The sequence below is a fragment of the Canis lupus genome, chromosome 12 (genome assembly GCF_048164855.1).
Source record: "Canis lupus baileyi chromosome 12, mCanLup2.hap1, whole genome shotgun sequence".
Classification (NCBI taxonomy): domain Eukaryota; kingdom Metazoa; phylum Chordata; class Mammalia; order Carnivora; family Canidae; genus Canis; species Canis lupus.
This window is the reverse complement of record NC_132849.1, coordinates 56,007,700-56,016,279: the sequence shown is the minus strand read 5'-3', so window position 1 is coordinate 56,016,279 and position 8,580 is coordinate 56,007,700.

Genomic DNA, 8,580 nt, shown 5'->3' with positions numbered 1-8,580 from the left:
TTTCTACCTTGTACCAGCCAACAAGAGCAACTCATTCTTTCCTTTCCTCTAAGTGTGGCCAATCGTATCTATTTTACTCTGGGATCTTGAGGAAGATAGGAGGCAATGTTTCCAAAGTGCTTGTCATAAACTAAATGCAGAAAAAAAACAAAAACAAAAACAAAAACCTCAATGCCTTCTTTCTTTTCTTCCCTCTCGTGGGGACAGCCAGGGTCAGCAAGAGGGCCACAGGGGCCTTTTGGAGCCTAAGACAAAAGGAAACGGGGATCCCTGGGTGGCTCAGCACTTTAGCACCTGCCTTCGGCCCAGGGCGTGATCCTGGAGACCCGGGATCGAGTCCCACATCGGGCTCCCTGCATGGAGCCTGCTTCTCCCTCTGCCTGTGTCTCTGCCTCTCTCTCTCTGTCTCTGTTTCTCATAAATAAATAAATAAAATCTTAAAAAAAAAAGGAAACATCACAAATTCTGATCTTATTTATTCATTCATTCACGAGAGACACACAGGGAGATGCAGAGACACAGGCAGAGGGAGAAGCAGGCTCCTTGCGGGGAGCCCAATGTGGGACTCGAGTCCAGGACCCCAGGGTCACGCCCTGAACCGAAGGGAGACCCTCAACCACTGAGCCATCCAGGCATCCCTGATTTACTCTTTATTTAAAATCTGGATACAATTTTCACCATGTATTTTTTTTTGCCTTGATTTTCATTTTTTTTTAAATAATTGCATTAAAATATCATCCTCTTGAGTTCTGAGGTTTTTGGTATTCCTCAAAATTTTGTACCTGAGACGAGTGCTTTACTCTCCTTAGTTTGGACCCTGGCTACATAACTCATAAAGAAAACCTCCTTTAGCCTGAGTAGAAGGTGGATTAAGATTATTTTTGGATCGTCCCTACCTGTGAGATAGCCCCCTGCACCTGACTCTGGCAGGCTGTGTGAACAGCACCAAGGGCTGTAGTAAAGGCTGACTGTGCCAGCAGCTGGGGATGAGGTCTCCTTACTTGTGTCAGGGCATTTTTTTTTTTTTTTTTTCCATGAGAGGACATAGGACAAGGCCCTGCAAGGAGGGTAGATGATGAGCTAAGTAAAGGGTTTTCAAAATGTGATCTTCTGCAGATTTTAACCTGGGAATTTTAGTGAACTTTGAGAAAAGGAAGAGGTCCAAGCTCCTGATGGAATCTGAACTGAATTTCTGGCTGGGATTCCCAGCAGTTTCTTAGGTCTTTATACCTATCTCTAGGGTGCTGTTTCTCCTCCCCGGGCTCAAGGGGAGGCAGGGGACCTTAGTGTACCTAGTGTACCTACAACTTTATTGTCCGGTGCAGGATCAGCTAGGAGATCAAAAAGGAGGAGGCAGGTAGTGAAGGAGGTGGACCAGGAGGCGGGGGAGGAGAGGGATGAGGAGAAATGAGTCCTGGCAGTGCTGGGTAGTGGTGGCAGTGGCGGCCCTGCAGTAAGTGAGGGCCAACCTGAGTGCTTCACCTACATCATTGAACCCTCATGACACCTGCCAGGTCTGCAGTGTTATTGTGCCATTTAATTAATTTATTTTTTTATTTTTTTATTTTTGTACCATTTTAAAGAAGCAGAAACTAAGGGAACTCACCTAAGGTCACAGAGCCACCGTTGAGGATAAGGGCTCACTAAATGTCCCCTTGACTTGTTGAGTGATGGCTATTTGACTTTTGCACCGAGCTCTTTCCCAGATGCCATTTCCTTAAGTTTGTCTGCGATCAAGCCCTGTGGTCACTGAGCAACTGTGCCGCAGGCCATAGAGAAAGGGACTTACTTCCCTGTGGCAAAAACCCCTAAAAGTCATATTTGTTAGTAGATTCTTTTATTATGCAAATGAAAAGAATGATCCCTGGGCCCTGGGGCATCTCTCACTTGCAACAAGGAATTATTTTATATTATTATATTTTATTTATTTTATCTAGATTGTATTTATTTATTCATGAGACACAGAGAGAGAGGCAGAGACACAGGCACCAGGAGAAGCAGGCTCCCTATAGGGAGCCCAATACAGGATTCCATCCCAGTAGCTCAACCACGGAGCCACCCAGGAGCCGTATGACAAGGGATTTTATTCCAGCAACCTCTCCTCCAATTTACACACTCAGGACCCTGCACCATCCCCCAGGCCCACACCTACAGAAGGACACATTTTCTAAAGTGTTGGATGAATTGCTAGGAACCATCCATCCAGTACCAAACAAGCCTCAACCTTTGAGTCTTGGGACCCAATGAGAATGAAATGAAATTTTATGTTGTCTCCAGGGTTTGCAATTATACTTAGATATATTTTTAATTGCCTAAATGGGGAAAATGTATTATGAAATGGGTGATTTGTTTACATATTGTATTTTATTAACCACAAAAGCATGTAGGCATATTTGAAAGCGAATCTCACAGGCAAGGGTGAGACACTCCATGTGCTCCCCCAGCCCCCCGCAGGTGTCTGCCGAGTGGGCTGCCCTATGTGGAGCTGAGCCACTTTCGCTGTGCGTGCTCTGCTCCAAGCCCACCTGGGCATCCAGGGCTCCCGAGGTGGAAACTGCTATTCTATAGATATTACCTTTCTGTTCAGACCTACTTCCCTCGTTTGCAACTTTAGAGTTGTACTCAAATGAAATCCTATGCAAGGACCCCCAACATATGATCCAAAAATGGTTTGAAATTTAAGATGGTGGGTCGATACAGGTGGAAGAAGAGAGAGGGGAGACACAGAGGAAGAAGAGGGACAAGAGGACCAAGGACACGAAAGAGTGGGGGTAGGAAGCAGAACTGTATTACAAAGTGCACACGGGCTGTGCTATCAGATGGACTGGTTCTGTGCTCATTAGCTGGCAATTTCACTTCCTGGAGACTCAGTTTCTTTTTCTGAAGCTGATAATGAAGCCTCCTTGTAGAGCTACTGTGAGGATTACAGGGGACAAATATGCACCAGCACTCTGTAAGTTGGCAAGCCTGTTGCACATATTAATTCGTAGAAACCTTAATCCGAGCAATCAGGGCTTCCCAAGGCCTTGTTGCTACTAATTGGCTGCCCGGGGGCCCAAATGGGCTGAAAACTCAATGCACCATGGTTCAGACATTGATCTACTGGTGATGAGCCCTTTTCCCCATCCTGAAGTTTGGATCTTAGAAGCTGAAAGGGGGGCTGAGGCGATCATTTGATTTTTCCTCTTCCCTCTCTCAGCAAAGTGCTACTATCTCCACATCAGGAAAGGAAGGAGAGGAAAGTACCGTTCAGGGCCCTACAGCCGGTGGGGGCTTCTCCTGCAGACTGGGTCTGTGTGCCAGGTATGGAAACACACTGGATTTACCAGAGTAGCTTCAGGCAGAGTTTGTCTGGACAGAAACCTAGCACTCTAATGACTTGTAAATCAGGACCACCTCCCAGACTAGCTGGTTCATTTTACCCACTTTTACTTTTCTACTAGCTGCTCAGCGACAGGTAATAAGAGCATAGACCGTCTGCAAGACCCAGAAGATTCCCAGATGCTGGAGTTCCGGCCCTCCTCTTAATTTGAGTAACAACAGAAATTCTCTTCTACTCATTTCACTGGTGAGTACTCAAAACTATTTTCCTGTGTAAGAAACAAAGACAAAACCATGGGAAAACACACAAAACAACACACAAAAACAAACACAAACTACACAACTACACAAAAACAAACACAAACTACAGCCCAGCTACAAAACCAGGACTGTGGGGTGAAAATGGTTCCTACATGGCAATTTCTTTTGTATTCATACCCTGGACTTTTCCCAGTGGACCATTTATGCAAAAAAGAAAAACATATCCCCTACCTAGCCATGATAAAACAAACAAACAAACCTTTTATTTGTTTGTTTATTTATTTTAATAATTGGGCATGGATCCCAATGTGGCTTTTGAACTCATGACCCTGAGATCAAGACCTGAGCTGAGATCGAGTTGGACCTTAACCTACTGAGCCACCCTGGTACCCCAAGAAGTCACTTTTTAATAGCTACTACTGGGAGTCAACTTGTAAATAAACAACTGATTTCCAAGCATGGGTGGTTAAAAAAAAAATTGAGAAAAGAACTCACTGTTAAGGGAAGGTTTTGAGTTGGTGATTGTACCCAAAGGGTTGGAACTCTCTAGAAAGCCTGATGACAGGCAATGTGATATAGTAAAACATCATAGAGTTCCAGAAGAAACTCATTCCCCTGCCCCTCTTCTTCCTCTAGACACACACACGCGTGCGTGTGCGCACACACACACACACCCTTGCACAGCCATTGAGCAATAATAGGCCACCATGGAAAAAATTAATTAATATATCTGGGTCCTGGTTCCTTCATTTATAAAGTGAGAGTAATGATACTTATTTTGAGTGTTGTGTAAGAATCAGAGAGAAAGAAAGTGGTACTCAAAGGCATAATTAAACATAACTAATATAAAAGTTAGTAATAGAGAAGATTCCAAAGTAATGGGGCCATTTATGGCATGAAACCCAGAAGCAGGCCTCATCGCCACTGGAAATGTATCTCCGGGTCCTGATTATCCTTAAACCCCAGGATCACCAGGAACCTGACCAAGTGCATCTCCAGTGGCTGCCACAGCGTAGGTGGGCAGCTTCTTCCGTGGATCTTTTCCTTCCTCCTTACACAAAGGGAGGACAGAAACCCTTTCTAGAGTTGACAGGATGTTTAAGGATGGCAACAAGGGATATGAAGTTGAACATGGAATAATGAAATAGTGCTAATGGAACCTGGGGAGACAGCGAAGAAGTCAGTGTAAGACAGGAGACCTCCTGGAACCACTGCAGAGCAGGGTGTGGATATGGCATCCTGATATGGTCTTGCCAACACTGGCTAGTTAAATCTTGCGTGGAGGAGTAGTTAGGGGCATTGATCTTGGTTATTTTTACTGACCTTCAAGGCTAAGCCATCTGGAGACCCTATCAGGAGTATCTCGATTGCAACTCATACATGAAGACCACAAATCTCCCCGTTATTGGCCAAGCACAGCCCTGCCCCCTTGATGTCAAACACGTCATGCGAAGGCTGAGGAATCCACAGAGCCAGCTAGAGCTGGGAACACGGATGGGAAGAGTTGAGTGAGGTGGAGGGAACATCTTGGCAGGAAGTAATTCCTGGGAACCATGGAGGCACCAAATATGGAAGAAGGTATAACCCCAGACATCAGCACAGCGGTGGGAACCTGCAGTGCACAGAGCTCCAGTAAGCAGGTGCGGGAGGAGGGAGGTTGTCACTTGTAAGAGTGGGAGATGAAGTTGTTCACTCCTTGAATTCCAGCCCCATGAGTCTAAACTTGACACTCCACGTGTGGCTGAGAAAACCATTCCGTAGGCCGCCAGGGATGCCATTCACAGAGATCTCAGTGGGAATGGATTGTTCTGGAGTTGGGTCCATGGTCTGCACATCTGCATAAGGTGGCATTCTCTACAATTTGTCCTGCGAGTTAGTCACAGAGTTTTGAGCCTAGGTAGGGTTTGCTGTAAGAGCTGCTTAAGAAAGATGAATGTCATCACCTTCGGTAGATGTTAGCCTTAAAGCAATACAGTTGTCTTAGGAATTCTTTTCAAAACCCATTTATCCAACCAATAAACACAGCCCTTAGCTTAGGACTTCACGCTTAGCAGGTACTTACTACTACATGCTTGCTAAATGAATGAAAGAAACAGTACCGACGTAAAGGAGAGAGCAGTTAAATCCATTTCAAAACAGAGAATGTTCTGGAAATCACACACAGCAGACTGGTTAACTAAGGCGACTGGATTTGATCCAGTCTGGATTAAAGTGGCTGGGTTAAAATGTGCCTCCCTTCTCTAACTGCCACATATTTTATCATAGCTGCATACGTATGTAGCCATTCCCACCACTGTATGGTTAACTACTCCCACCCATCTTACTGATACCGTAAGCATTTTATCTATTTTATCTATTATCATTATTTTTGAAAGATTTTATTGATTTATTTGAAAGAGAGAGTGAGAGAGACCTCAAGCAGGGGGAAAGGAGGAGCAGACTGCCCCCTGAGCAGGGAACGCTAAGCAGGACTTGATCTCAGGACCCTGGGACCATGACCTGAGCCAAAGTCAGACACTTACCCGACTGAGCCACCCAGGCACCCCTATCCATTATTACTATGCTGGATTGCTCCATGGATGTGTACCCCAATAATAATAGTAGTAATAGTAATAGTAACTATTTCTATTACGTGCAAGACATTGTGCTGGTTGCTTTATACACATCGTTCATAATTTTCATGTGTCAAGTAAAATTCAGATTATAATGTCACTTTATAATTAAGATATTCTAAATTCATCCATGGTCATATGGCTACACAGTGAATGAATGAAGAGTCCCACCCAGATCTTCCTACTACTGGCTTTTTTTCAATCCAAGCACGATGACTGTTAATAAGCATAAAAATGTTGAAGGCACTTGGTATAATTATCTAATTTATCCTGCGCTGCAGTGGCTTCCAAAGGACGTGAATCTGGCCTTTGAGAATGAGGAAGAAGTAGCCACTGCATATTTTACATCAGAAGTAATAAATACACCATCAATCATGTAAGCATCGGTTACACACCACTATCAGCTTATAATTTTCTTGATCTCTCCGGATATAGGGCTCTCCCTCCCTCCTTGTAAACTCACTGGAATGTTCTGGAAAGCATGCACATGACCTCCAGCCTGATTTTTCTAAAACCCCAATCTGACCCTGCCACTTCCTGGTTTAACACCAGCCTAGATGCTACATCTCCTCTACCAAGAAGACCACGATCTCTAGCTGGTCTTTGAATCCCTTCCCATTCGAATTCCGACTCATTTGGCCCAGCCACAGGCCTGGCCACTGCTCTCAAACTGTCAATACTGGAACCATGGCGAATTACTAGAAATTTCAGAGAATCCCACTCCTTTGTTTTTGCACATTCTTTCTTTGTCCCTGAAATGCCAACGAAGATCTCTTATTCTCTTATTCGTGTTATTTCATGGCTCCACAAAGACAGGAAATGTATTTTTTAAAAATCATTGTATCTCCATACCCAGTGTCTGGCACATAGTAGGTTTCAGCAAATATTTGCTCTGGATTAATTTGAGGTAAAAAAATAAAAAAATAAAAAAATAAAATAACATTTTCTGGGAAAACTCCCTGAAGTCCAGGAAAAGTTGCTTCTTCCAGTATGTTCCATTGATGCCTTGATATTCTGATTGCCACATTGTTATGCAATGAAATGACATATTCCCATGCCTTTCTCTGGGGCTAGACTCTGAGCTCCTGGGTGGCAGAGACCAAATCTTACTCATACATGGGCCCTTAACAACCAGCACAGGGCCTGGCTTATAGTAAGCCTTCATAGATTTCCTGGAATTGAAAATGTAATTCTAAAGCAATCACGTGAGCTGAGCAGGGCGGGTGTTATGCTTCTCATTTTACAGTTGAAGAAACAGGGACCCAGGGAGGAAAAAAAGTCTTGACTCAATTTTCATTTGAAATCAGAGGCCCACACAGGCCTGGGGACAAGTCCTCCCAACCCCTAGGTATAAAGCACTGTTGGTGGCCACCGAACAGAGGAGGCCAGTGTCTTTCTGACCCATCTGCAGAGGCTACTCAGGTCTGCTCCTGAGATGGGCACAAGCACTTGCATGTCTTCCGGGGACAGAACTGGATTCAAGGACTCTGCTTAGCAGTCCTGGTGATAGTCCCGGAGAACTCGTGAATTCCCCTGGGGTCGGGGACCCAGTCCTAGGCAGGCTTTCAAGCAGCAAGATGGTGAGATGTGCCAGGACCCGTGGGGCCACTTCTTGATCTTCTTTTCAAGCTGTGGCCCTGTGGTGGCCTGCTGTATGGTCAGTCAGTGTCCTCTCTGGCCAGCTTCCCAGGAACTTCTTATCACTAGATTAACTGGGTTGTGCATAATTATAAATAGGTCCCCTGTCTACTCAGAAGTGTCCTACTGTGGACAATAAATCGTCTGGTCCTCTTTCCCTCCCTACTAGGAAATATTCATCCATCCCATGGAAAGCTCAGAAAGCTCCAAGAGACTTTAAATTCACTTTTCCCAGTCCCTTGCTTTTTTAAATAAAAAAAAAAAAAAGATTTTTTTTTTTTTTTTTTTTTTTTTTTTTTTAAGATGTCATTCCTCAACCAGATTGCTTCTGCTTTACCAAGATACACTAGATGAATGCCCGGAGTTCCAGGTCTTTTTAGGAGTTCAAGCCCTCTTGCCCGGTGTGCTCCTGCCCAAGCCAGAGGACTGGAGGCTCCCTAGCAAGTTGAGAATTGGCGGGGAGGGGCGGGCTGCGAAACTGCACCTGATTCTCAATGTCAAGGAGCGCCTATGCGGCCAGCACTCCGGTGTGGGGGAGTCCAGAGCACTTGAATAAGTGCAAGCAGGTGTCTGTTTCACCTGCTCACCACCACCGAGGAAGGTGCTTCCTTCCCGCCCCCAGAGGGGAAGAACTAGTGATCGAATTTGGTCCAAGCCAAAAGGTTGTCTTCAGCTGAAACCCCTCAAAGCCCGGGTGATGGGGTGGTGGGGCGTGGAGGGGCAGGGAGGCGGTGACTGGAGGGCAGGT